The sequence below is a fragment of the Schistosoma haematobium genome, chromosome ZW (assembly GCF_000699445.3).
Source record: "Schistosoma haematobium chromosome ZW, whole genome shotgun sequence".
NCBI lineage: Eukaryota > Metazoa > Platyhelminthes > Trematoda > Strigeidida > Schistosomatidae > Schistosoma > Schistosoma haematobium.
The window spans coordinates 73,106,076-73,118,832 of record NC_067195.1 but is presented as its reverse complement, the minus strand read 5'-3'; positions in this window follow the sequence as shown (position 1 = coordinate 73,118,832).

Sequence of the window (12,757 nt, the reverse complement as noted above, 5' to 3'; positions counted from 1 at the left end):
TTGAAGTTCATTACGGTGGATTTAAGGCTATAGAAAATTGTTTCTGTACGCATAAGGGAGTTTTGAACTTACCAAGGCCGGATTTTCCGTAATGTATAGTTCAATTCCACATTTCGCAGATCACTTCTGTTCTCATGTTTGATAACGGTCCGGAACAGTTTTGTGTAAACTGTTCTACTGAGACTAGTTGGTCAGGGTACGCGACTACCTGAAGAAGTGTGCTGACTAGTATGACGTGCCACGAATGGGACTGACCTTAGATCAAAGACGGTACGGTGACAAATTAGTTTCGTTAGGGTCTAATATTTTATCTCAGCCGTGTGTGGCTCGTGTCGTGCTGCAATAGTCAAGCAATGTTATCACAGCCAAAGTTCTAGTTAGGGCAGATATCTGTCTGGAGATACGTTAGGAAGAATGATAAGAAGCAACGAATGAAGATACGTTAACCGAGATAATTTCATCCTGGGTGTCTAGTGACATGAATAGTTAATTCACCAAAAGTTTGGCAAGTAGACCGAAACCACTTACACGTTGGATTGTGTACCACTTAAAAGCATTTATCCGACCAGTGTGGTGTGCTTGAGTTGTATTTTAGATGTCCCATTTATTCCTGTAAGTTATTCGTTTTAAAATTGATCCCATAGATCTTAAGGATATAAGGTTCATGTTAATTGTTTACAGGCCATATCTCGTCGGTTTCATCGTTTGAAATGTATCAAAGTTTGGCAACGTGCACCCAGGTCAGTGTCCTAAAATGTGGAATTTAGGTCTCGATGTGGGCGCTTAATGACTTATCAACTAAGATGGTACTTAATATCGTGCATAGTTTTTTAATTTCAATCTATGAAGAGATCACCCAAGCCTGTAAGCTGCCATTTTTTGGGAATCCACTAGTTTTTTTGTTAACGTTATTTCAAAAGTCCAGTTTTGTAGCGCTCAGTTTCATACTTGTCTCTAAAGGCAATCATCATGACAATAAAATATGACGGTTCACTCTTCAAAAGTCGGAAATCTTTTGTTTGATTCATAAATGGCATTAATGACGGTTCGAATAACCTATTTTTAACGATGCTGACAGTATTCTAAATCCAAATGTTCTGCAGTCCCTCAGATTACAACAGTAAGTCCAGATTTCTGCTGCATATAAGTTGCTGGTAGTAAAACTTATTTTTAGTGTTGTGTTTTTGGGCACTTAATATTTTTCTAACATAAGAGTTTCAAGTTTATTGTTATAACGGTAAGGTTGTATAAGAATCTGTGAAATTGTGCTGGAAACTGAAATAAAATCATTTGTTTAAGAACCGACATTCGAGATTTCAAATGGCCTGATGAGCCATATGTACAATAATGAGGTCGTTATCTCAACTTCAGGAATGGAATGTTTAACTCTATTTATTATAGTAATTACACATTATATTTTTTCTTAGAAAATTTATTTACATTAACGGAATTTACTAAAACTACTTAGTATGTTGTCATACATAAATTATGTGATTCATTATTTACGTTCAGCTCACTATCTAATAAATAATCAAATATTTCTTTTTCTACATTCACGATATTACAAACATACTTTTGGTACTAAAGAATGTAGAATAATTTTTAATATTTCATTTTGGATATTGAATTCCAATATTCAAACTATTTCTTAGTAAATTGGCTATTTTTTGTAACACGCAGTTGTATGTGCATGTTTATAAATGAACATAATGGAAACTTGTCAGTAAAAAATAGATGGATACCTTGTGGGTGGTTAATTAATTGAACTGTATTTCAAATAATAATTATTGTTTCGTATGTTATTTCCTTTTTTTTACTGTAAAATTGTATAACATTTATAAAGAATTTACTAAATACTTTTACTTGACAAGTAATTCTTATGCACAGTTATATTACTTGTAATGCCTATTGTACTTTGATATCTTTCTCATGTCGGTGAATTTCTTTTTAAGGGAACGTGTTCTAAACTCCACAATAACCTTTTTGTTTTAGTTGTATAAAATTGTAGTGGTTGTTTGTTTCTTCTCACTATTTAATTTAACTAATTTATTAAATGTCTTATGTACTAACACGATTTTTATCAAAAGTCTTTGAAGTCTACCTTGATACTTAAATACTGCACAACTCAAATGAAAGCAACAAAGTAATTGATATACTTTTCCTCCTTGTCAATTTGGGAAAATAAGAGAAAATTACATTAAGATTCATTGACCATGTAGATTGTGTCAAATAAATTATCAGGATTCTCAAAAATGCTGTATATTTCTTGCTAAGAATTTGCCCAGTGACTGAATAAGCAAGTAATAATATTATTATAACCTTTTTTATATATCAAACTTATCATCAAAGACTTTCGGGAATAACGGGCTAAACAGTTAAACCGCTTAGCTAAAACAATCTCCTAAGTTATTCATTCTCCTCAATATTTTCAATCAACAGATCACCTTTGTAGATGTAAATAATCCAACAAACCATATATATACCAATTGTTTAACCTGATTGGCGGTTTTTAGCAAGTTTTTTTCTATGAGATGGGGTTGCCAACCCCGTGCGCAACCCTCCTCTTTATTTGGGCTTGGGACCGGCAATAGCCCTAGAATAGCTACAGATGGGAATATGTATTACATTTGGCATAAGCCATTACTCAATAGTTTAGGCATCTGGGTTGCATCTCTACTGGGATTCCATTTCATTTTAAATATAACAAGTCCAAAGTTACAAATCGTTGTATATACTTAAATCTTAAACTCACAACAATGAATGAGTACATTTTATGTGTATCTCGTAAATGAGGTTCATTGAATATAGGCAACCTGACAATAGTTAGTATTAGGTCATTACAAAGATGTTAACATGCACACCGTTATATATATATATATATATATATATATATATATATATATATATATATATATACTTTTTAGTTTGTTTTTGGATAATTGATATCCAGATGACAAATATAACTGAATTTCTAAGGTAGTTATCCTATCCCTGATATTTAATAAAATTAAAGTTCCTCTTTGTTCTGTTTAAATATTTCTATTGTTAAATGACTAACAATCATGCCACGAAATATTTGATTGTTTTATAAGTTCACGGGATCTTCACCTGGTGCTTTTGTCTTTACAGTAAGTTATTCAAAAGATTTCTGAAAGTTATTTTTAAATATCATAATTTAACCTGATAGATTAGAACAAATGGGACATTGGATAAATAGTTTAAAAGACAAAAAAATTTCCAGTCTAAATGAAATAATGGCGTCAATTATCTCCAATTTTTGCTACATGAGATCAATATCTCAGAGTTTTCATATGTTAACGTGTTATCAAACAATATAATTCATTAAAATAAAGGTTTCAGTATCAACGCAGTCATAAGAACAAGACATGTTTGTGCATTTCGTTCATGGATAAGAGGTTTCTTTAAATACATCTAAGAACGCATGTTTTAAATTGCAAATAGCTTGTTCATTATTAGTTTGAGGGCTTTTGTTGTCGAAAGATTTTCCATGAATTTATGATGAGTTTATCAGAACAGATGCTATAAGTAGGTGAACAGTAATCAGTACGTCCGATAGGTGTAAAAGATAGTATATTTGGCGAGTCATTTCAACTGGTTATAATCTTGCCTTCTATGCATGAGTAAATTAATATGAGTACCGATTGACGACTGAATTAAGGATTGGTATTTTCAAGATGGTAGAGAATAGTTGCAAATGAAAATGAAGACTTTGAGGATGTTTTGTTCTCACAGATGAATGATTTATTCGTGAAGCTCTCATTGTCTTTATTAGAAGCATGATACTGCGGTAACGGATCAATCAATGGACCCACTGTAACAAGCAATAAGGAAAGGAATCAATAACTTGAAGGTCAGAGGTGAAAAACTAAGACAACGGCGATACACCTATTGATAAAAACCAACCAGGAAGCAGCAAAAGATTGGAAGAACGCCTTCAAAACAGGTACAAGATACAAACCTGGGAACTATCGACCAGTAGGCCTAACCAGCGTGGCTTTTGAAGTTTAATAAATATTCAGAAGGATTTGTTTGAGTATCTAAACGAAAGGTGGATTCATTCTGAAAAGCAGCATGGCTTTTGGAATAGGTTATTTATGTTGCACTAAATTATTGTTATCCCGTGAAATTTAGTGCACTCTTGAAGACCAGAAGTTACTTATAGTTGCAGCCTACATTGACTTCAGTAAGGTTTCTGGCAGCGTTCCTCGGGGTACAGTTTTGAGGCCAGTGTTGTTCCTCTTGTAAGAAAATGATCTCCCTATTATCCTATAGTCGTAGAGCGATAAAATGTGACGATGGTAGTTTGGAGTTTCAAAGTAACCTGGAGGAATTATCGGACGTTAAAATTTGGCAGTTGCATTGTGTGTTGTGATGCATATTGGTCATGAAGGTACAGGTACATAGACGGTGAATAAAGTTGAGCTACCTGTTGTTCAGACACACAATGACCTAGGAGTCATCGTTAGTCAATACTTAAAAACTACTGCACACTGCCGAGCTTTAGTTGCGAAAGTTTTAGAACCTACGGTCAATAGGTAGAGCCTTTAGCCATGTCAATACTTAAACCTTATTGACTTTTTATGTAGTTTTCGTTAATCTTAAACTCGAGTACTACATACGAACAGATGGCCTCTGCCTAAAAAGAGACAGTAAGCTGTTGGAAAGGGCTGAAGCAGCCGCAGCTATGCTGATCCCCGGGATAGCGGAGCTCCTGTACGATGCTCGGTCGGCTAAACTAGACCTTTTTCCATTGCCATATAGAAGAACAAGAGGCAACTTGGTCATAGTTTTTAAATTGCTTGATGATAAATTTACATCCGATATGCCCTCATTTTTCTTTTCTTCCAAAATTTGTGAATTTACGAGGACATAGGATAAACTGAAAGACCACCATTGCCAGGAATAACAGACCACCTATCCTCCTATTCTTTCAAACAAACGAATTTGAACGTCGTCTGTCCAGAAACTAAACTACCAATATTTCTAATTATGGATATAACATCAGTAAACAGTCGCTTCGTACTTAAATGTTCACCACCTTAAGTCTGGCTGAACTCGGTGATCAGTCTTTACTCACTTAACAGTCGAGTAACTTATTAAACAGTAAGAGAGATACATTCTCAAAATTTATTAAACCCAATTTTAAACATTACACATTTTTGCTACTTAATTTCTACATACACAAAAAATGTCAAAACTGTCAGATTTGGCAAATCCATAAATCTTTAGTCAATGTAGTTTCTTAATTAATTAGTGTATAAAGAATAAGATTGAATTTAATTTGATTTAAAATTAATAGCATACCTTACTGTGAATAAAAGTAATAATGAGACGTAATGACTTGAATATGTGTTCACTAATTAAGTAAGGATTTTTGTTCTAGTGAATTCGAATCTATGCACACACTCAATTTTGATGCCAAGCAAAATAATCAAATATGAGTTTGTAGGAAAGCAACTACATATAGATGATAGAGATTAAATTACTTTTTAATCTTATCGAGACAGTTTAGCAAGATGTTAAGCCAAACTCGGGAATATTGTCTAACTAAATAGTGAACTGTCTCCTGATGAAAGCTAATGAACAACCAACTCTGATCCAGTGATTTTAATGCATTGATTATTCTCGTTACAGGTCATGTAAGTAGTGGGTTTAATCTCTGGATAGAGTTATAAGTGTACATTGTTAAGGAGCCCTACATTCATTTTAAACAATTTCTTCGCTCAATTCGTTCCTTCTTTATTTACCAAATGACAAAATAGGAATTTCTACTAAATTTACGATTTCACCAATCAAAATTCTAAATGACCATCTTGTTCGTTTCTTGTGAAATTCGTCTTACTACAGCATATATTTAAATTTCTACAATTGTTTTGTGATATGCGGTGACTAAATGGATAGATTGGATGGTTAGTTGCAAACAGTGCTTGCTCTTTCTCTACATCTATGCAAGTTACTACTGTGATTAATTAATTGTAAATATGTTTGCGAAATACTTTTTTATGATAATTAGGAGTATTCGAATCAATGTGCTAACTAGGAATTCCCAAATTAGTGCGATTTACTGTAAGTGGGACTAGATGAACACAAATGAACGTATTGTACATGGAATTCGAATTCGGAGGGTAAACAAGTACAAAATGATCATTAGTTCATACAAATACCACATTTTGGAGTTTGTTTTAATAATTGAAATATATACCTTTGTGATGTATGCTACTGATGTCGGTAGATATAAGTAGTATGTATCGTCAGTCGAAAGTGAAATGTCTGGATGCAGAAGGTTAAGAAGATCGAAGGAAAGCGAACGAGAACAAAGAATGATTGGTGTATAAACAAAAGAATAATGAAGTATGAGGCGATTGATTGACATTTTGCAAATGAATTATTTACTGTATGGTCCTCAGATTTTACTAAGATGTTCTGTGATTTTGTATTCAAATACATCCTATTTTCCCCATTTGTGTTCTCGTTCACTACATATTTTTCCTATTAAATAAATAAGTACTTTCATTGTCTGGTAGAGCTTTTTCTAATGAGTAAAATATAGAACAGAATACATGAAATAAATAGGTTAACGTTCGACCGCTAGATTACATGGTTAACGCCATCAAGCTCCACTCATTTTGGTTTAGGAAACCAAAAAGTATCACTTGTCTATAGATAATAACGTATAGCTCAAAGCCAAGTTTACAAATCTGTTTTAAGTAAATGAGTTATATTTAAGAATGGAACTCGCTTAGATAACCACACAATTATTTTATGCATACGTAACGTAGAATATCGATTGTTTTCAAAGCTTTATTAAATAAGTGTCTGATGGTAGAATTTAGTCTTTACATTAGAATGTAATTATACCCTGAATAAATCATAAGATATCCCAAAAGCCACATTTGAAGCGAGATGAAAATACGGTAATTTGATGAATGAATCCGTAACTCACCTTATTACTACGTAAAAGTGAAGAAATATACAGTTCATTCAATTTAATGTTAATTAGCCAAAACAAAATTCAACGTAAATTAATTTATGACCTTGGAATTGGTATCAAACAGTATGTTGAGTGATCCTGCTTAAATTTCTACACATTATAATTCAAATATCTCTAAATGAAAACATTTTGTTTTAAAAGGTGAAATAAATGGTTCACTCTGTATTGTTTTACTTGAATCTTCCCATTGATGTTTTAGGACTGAAATTGATCAGTCTCTTATTGGCATATGTGCATACTGTGCGTATGCCTCGATATTGCTTTAATTTACAAGCATTATAAGCAAAGATGGATAGTGGCTAACAGTGGAATCCAGGACGCGCGTTTCGTCCTGTTTGTTGTAGTTATAAAATAAGCTTAAGTTTTTGGTAAAATTTAATTTGAACTGGAAATTTTATTCAAATTCATGGATTAGTTCACTAAAAAGGAAAGATGTTTTATTTACACTTTGAATTTGTGAATTCTATGTATTTATATAAATTTGGGGAGACTATGATATCAGGACGAAATGGGTGTTCAAAGCTTACAAATTCTACAAGATTATTTTATTGATGCTAGTCATGAATGAAAATCTCCTTCAAACCATACAATCTTCTATGAATGAATAATACAAAGTTTAATGTGTTATACCCATCACTTAATACAAACTTCATCAAATAACATCTAGGCTCTTTAAATTCATAGTTTAAAGTACTGTGAAATTATTACTATCAATTAAGCTTAGATTATCAGAAACTGAAGAAGAAAATAGCAATGGATAACTATTTCTATATTTTGAATTGAAATTCTTCTGTAAAAAAGACTAGGAACTACAGAAAATTAAACATAAATGAGAGAAAAATGAAGGGTGAAGAATGAGTAATGTATAAAATTACAAGATACATCATATGATTCTTATCAATTTAGGAAAATGAAATTGATATTTTGAAATGGAATGGAATGAATGTAATAGTTCTAATACAAGTGAGATATTAAATATGTAAAATGTAATTAGAAAGAGACTAAATATATTAGGAAGTAAAACATATAGGATAATTAGAGGCTACAAATTTTTAAGGGGAAAAACACTGAAGTCAACTTCACTTTTACAACCTATAATTTTCGTTTGTAGATCATGATTATCCCACAAATTTCAACTAGGCAGTCTATGCTTCCTGACAAACTTATTTCAACAATACCTGTTTTTTGACTGACCACACAATATTCGCGTTGTTTCATTGTACGATTTAAACTTGGATTAATTTGGTTATTTATTCTCTAAAGAAGAAGTGGCTTACACTAAATCACGAAACGTCAGAAAATATAATTTTTCTATTCATTGGGATATTACAAATACATTATTTATTGATAACAATCTATCCAATGCTTAATGTATTCGAAGTTACAAAATCAAACCTTTGTAATGATACCTATCAACAGTAAATAGATTTCTGTACTGATTTAACATTCTATTCTATAACCTTCTTACATCCAGCCTACATCTACGATGGATGTTAGCACACTGGTCACGTGTAATACATGTTACGAGCATTTCAACTGATGTAGGTTCGAAATCTAAAAAATCAATCTACCATATCTTTATGGTAGGTATATATGACGTCAGCAGTGCTTATTAAGTGATTCTATCGCATATCACTGCTGCGTCAAAGGCACCATAAATTAAATACTCACTACATACATATATCTCCTGCATTTAGAATCATTTTTTATGACTAAAGATGTGTATGAAACATTGATTAGCAATATAATCACTGTTTGCTATGGAGATGTAGTCTGATTGGGATTACCAATTGTAGCGTGGCGTCGAGTTGAGATTAACTATGAACACCGCTACCAAGAAACACGTGCCAAATAGATCAGAAGGCGTAAGAAGCTCGTTCCAAATGACTCCATAAAATCCCCGAGAAGCCAAATATCAGAAGGCAATTAATGGACCAAGTCGATGTTTATTTGCTGGCGATCTCGTGGCATCGAAAGGATACCGAGATCGTGCCAGGATACAACCTTGGTTACAGAACGTAACCGAATTCGCGCGAAGTTACAATCGAAGTGTCAGTATAAGAATGGAAGCACAAAATAGCTGTCATTAGCACAGTCAAACAAAAGCACATTAAAACAAACACTGGTACAGTTGGTTATAATAATAATTGTTTTTATTAAACCAGTCGTGTTCTCGTGATAAATGTGAGTCACTACAGGAGCCCCCCGCTAGAAAGGGTTTACACTTTCGATAAATAGCGGTTTGAATCGTGGGACTGAACGGCTGACGAGCGATTGTAGGACGGAAGAATTGGCGAACAGGAAAGCGATCGTTGATCGTCGAGTTGCCAACGAAGGTCGTTTTCGGAGAACGGTACCAGGAGCGATGTGTTGTATTTATTGCTTGAGTTGGCATGCTACACCAGAGTGGTTTGTATCCAGAATCTGAAGAGGGCGTTCGTAGGGGTCCGGACCAGAAACGCTGCAGACGTAGGACGAAACCACGTTGAGCCAAAAGACCAGAAGCGACCGTAACGACCAAGTTCGAGACCAAGCGTATGCCAAGCATTCGAAACCAATATATCGACTGAGTACGTTGACAAGAGCGTGGGTGATCAGGCCAGCTTTCGCCAAAGTTGACTGAAGTCGACGGAACCAAACGGAGATGGTCGGAGGCGTGGGCTCAGGAAACAAAAAGAAAATCAAAAAAGAGAAGAGTGTAGCATGCGTGTAGTATAGGAATAATCCTACACCGTATCGGTTATTGACTGTGCGACTATTCGCGGAAGCGTACGGGCAACCGTACTCGGCGACCGGAACGTGAGACGGCAGTCTCGTTTGCGTCGTGTGAGCCTGCAATCTCATCCGAAGTCAGAGGCGGCGTGGTCTGCTGATCTGGACGTGAGACTGTCGTCTCGTCCGTAGACGGTGCAGATGACGCGTGCTGTTGACCGGGTCGTGAGAATGAGGTCTCACATGCATCTAGCGTGGGACCTGAAGAAGATTTAAGGATCCCGCTAGGTTTGATAGGTCTAGCATTGAATCTCAGGGTGTCAGATAGGGCACTGTCATCGACGTGTGCTGGTTTGAGACGATCAATGCTGACGATCTCGACGCGTCCATATCGATCAACCTTGAAGGTCTTTTCGTGACGAGCGATCACGTGAAAAGGGCCTTCGTAAGGTTGTTGCCAAGGTTTGAGTACCGAATCTACTCGTACAAAAACATGTGAACAGGTAGATAACTCTCGAGAGAGAGCGACCTGTCGATGTTGTATTCGAGTTGACACCGGAGACAGCGTTCGCATAAATGCAGACAGTCGATGGACGTAGTCTGATTTACCGAAATTAGGTCTGCTCCGTGGTGTGAAGAATTCTCCGGGCAGACGCAATGTCGTGCCGTATACAAGTTCCGTGGCGGAACATTGGATATCTGCCTTTAAACTCGTTCTCACCCCTAAAAGAACGAGCGGTAAGGTTTCATGCCAGTTGCCGTTTTCGTGTGCTCGTAGAACACTTTTAAGTTGGCAGTGAAACCGTTCAACTTAACCATTTGGTGCTGGGTGGTAGACGGATATGCTTATGCGTATGCATTCCGTACCAAGCAGCCGGGTCAGCGAGGAGAATCGTTAATAGGGTAACATTTCTCGAATAAAGCGTGGAATTCATCATCACGCGAATAAAAAGTGACAAGGATTCGGTACACATACGTGTGAGTCTATTATATTAATACTATTCTTATCGTTATCCGTCATGTCGCGTATATTATATATTAAAGATATGAAAATATACGACAGACGTGGATAGATAAATCATAGACTCACCGAATTGGCTTCTTTGGAAGATTTGATCAGAAGTTGAGGCGTGTTCCAAAATACGGGTCACCAATTGTAGTCTGATTGGGATTACCAATTGTAGCGTGGCGTCGAGTTGAGATTAACTATGAACACCGCTACCAAGAAACACGTGCCAAATAGATCAGAAGGCGTAAGAAGCTCGTTCCAAATGACTCCATAAAATCCCCGAGAAGCCAAATATCAGAAGGCAATTAATGGACCAAGTCGATGTTTATTTGCTGGCGATCTCGTGGCATCGAAAGGATACCGAGATCGTGCCAGGATACAACCTTGGTTACAGAACGTAACCGAATTCGCGCGAAGTTACAATCGAAGTGTCAGTATAAGAATGGAAGCACAAAATAGCTGTCATTAGCACAGTCAAACAAAAGCACATTAAAACAAACACTGGTACAGTTGGTTATAATAATAATTGTTTTTATTAAACCAGTCGTGTTCTCGTGATAAACGTGAGTCACTACAGAGGTAAGCCTTTTATCTGTGTGACAGGTAGTATAATTTGTAGTCTAATAGTTGATGTTTTCTAACAAATCTTAGAACTTTTATATATTAGAATTTACGACAAAACACTTAATAATAACGTTTAGATAATTAAATAAATCATTATTTTAATTAAAAATATGAAAGACAACATATACCTAGATCACCCTGATCAGCTTTTACTATCAGCTAAGAGATAAAAAATAGCTAATAGAACAATTAATTACTACAGAATAAACAAATATCATGTCATATAGTCTTAGGTACATGACAATGACTTGGTGATCAAACCGCTTGACTTGCCTAGTAATTAATCTGTCAGCCCGAACATCACTTACTTTTTTCAAAAATTTGTAGTTGAGAGTGAGGTCTCTAAATAAATATTTATTTACTGAGTTAAATTAATGTGCTTAATTAACTTTACCAGTGAAGGTTTATTATAAGATAATCAAAATGAATGAATTCATAATCCATTGTGTTACACCTAATGTTATATACTGGTTTTAAGTAACAGATGAAACCAATTGATTTACATTCTATGTATGTGTTGACTTACCCTATTGGCTTAGAAATTAATAGTTTCTGTGAACAAAACTACTTATGGAATCGATCATTTCAAATAAATTGACCATAGGATAGATTATTATTAATAATAATGATATATTTAGAATACCTTAATAATTAGAAAAACTAAGTTTTCTAATGTTTTGTGACTTATTGTAAGTCACTTCTTCATATTTATTTATTCTTTGAAGAAATAGTTTACACAAAGTCACAAAAGACCTGAAAATTTGGCTTTTCTACTCATTGAGATATTAAAAATATATTGTTTTTTATTAATACTCATGGAATCGTTGAAGAAAAAAATTAAACCACCTGAAATACAATTCTTTTTCCGGTATATGGACATCAGACCGCTAAACATCTTGTGTTAAATGTTTTGTCAATAGAAGATATAGATCGTGTTATGTAAGTATTTTAGTGAAATTATTTACAATTATTGTCTTTTAGTTTGAATAAATTATTCGTAGTATTGTGGTGCGTGCTACTTATATTGATATAAGTAGTATATGACGCGAGTCAGGAATGTGATGTCTGGCAGCAGAAGATGGGGAAGATCAAGAAAGTAAGAGCGGAAATAGAAAGCAATTAGTATGGAAATGCAAGAACAATGAAGTTCGAGACAATTATTGAACATTTTGCAAATTAAGCATCGTAGTATGGTTTTTCTATTTTACCAAGTAACCCTGTAATTGTGTGCTAAATATAATTCGATTGTCCCCACTCGTGTTCAGTTCACTACAGTATCAGTGTATTATAAGATATCTCAAAGTACTCGAGTGTAGTTTCCAATTTCTCTACAATCATTACGTTACAGTACTCATTTCTTATTTCTATCATTTACTTATGCTTACGTCTTGGGATTTAAC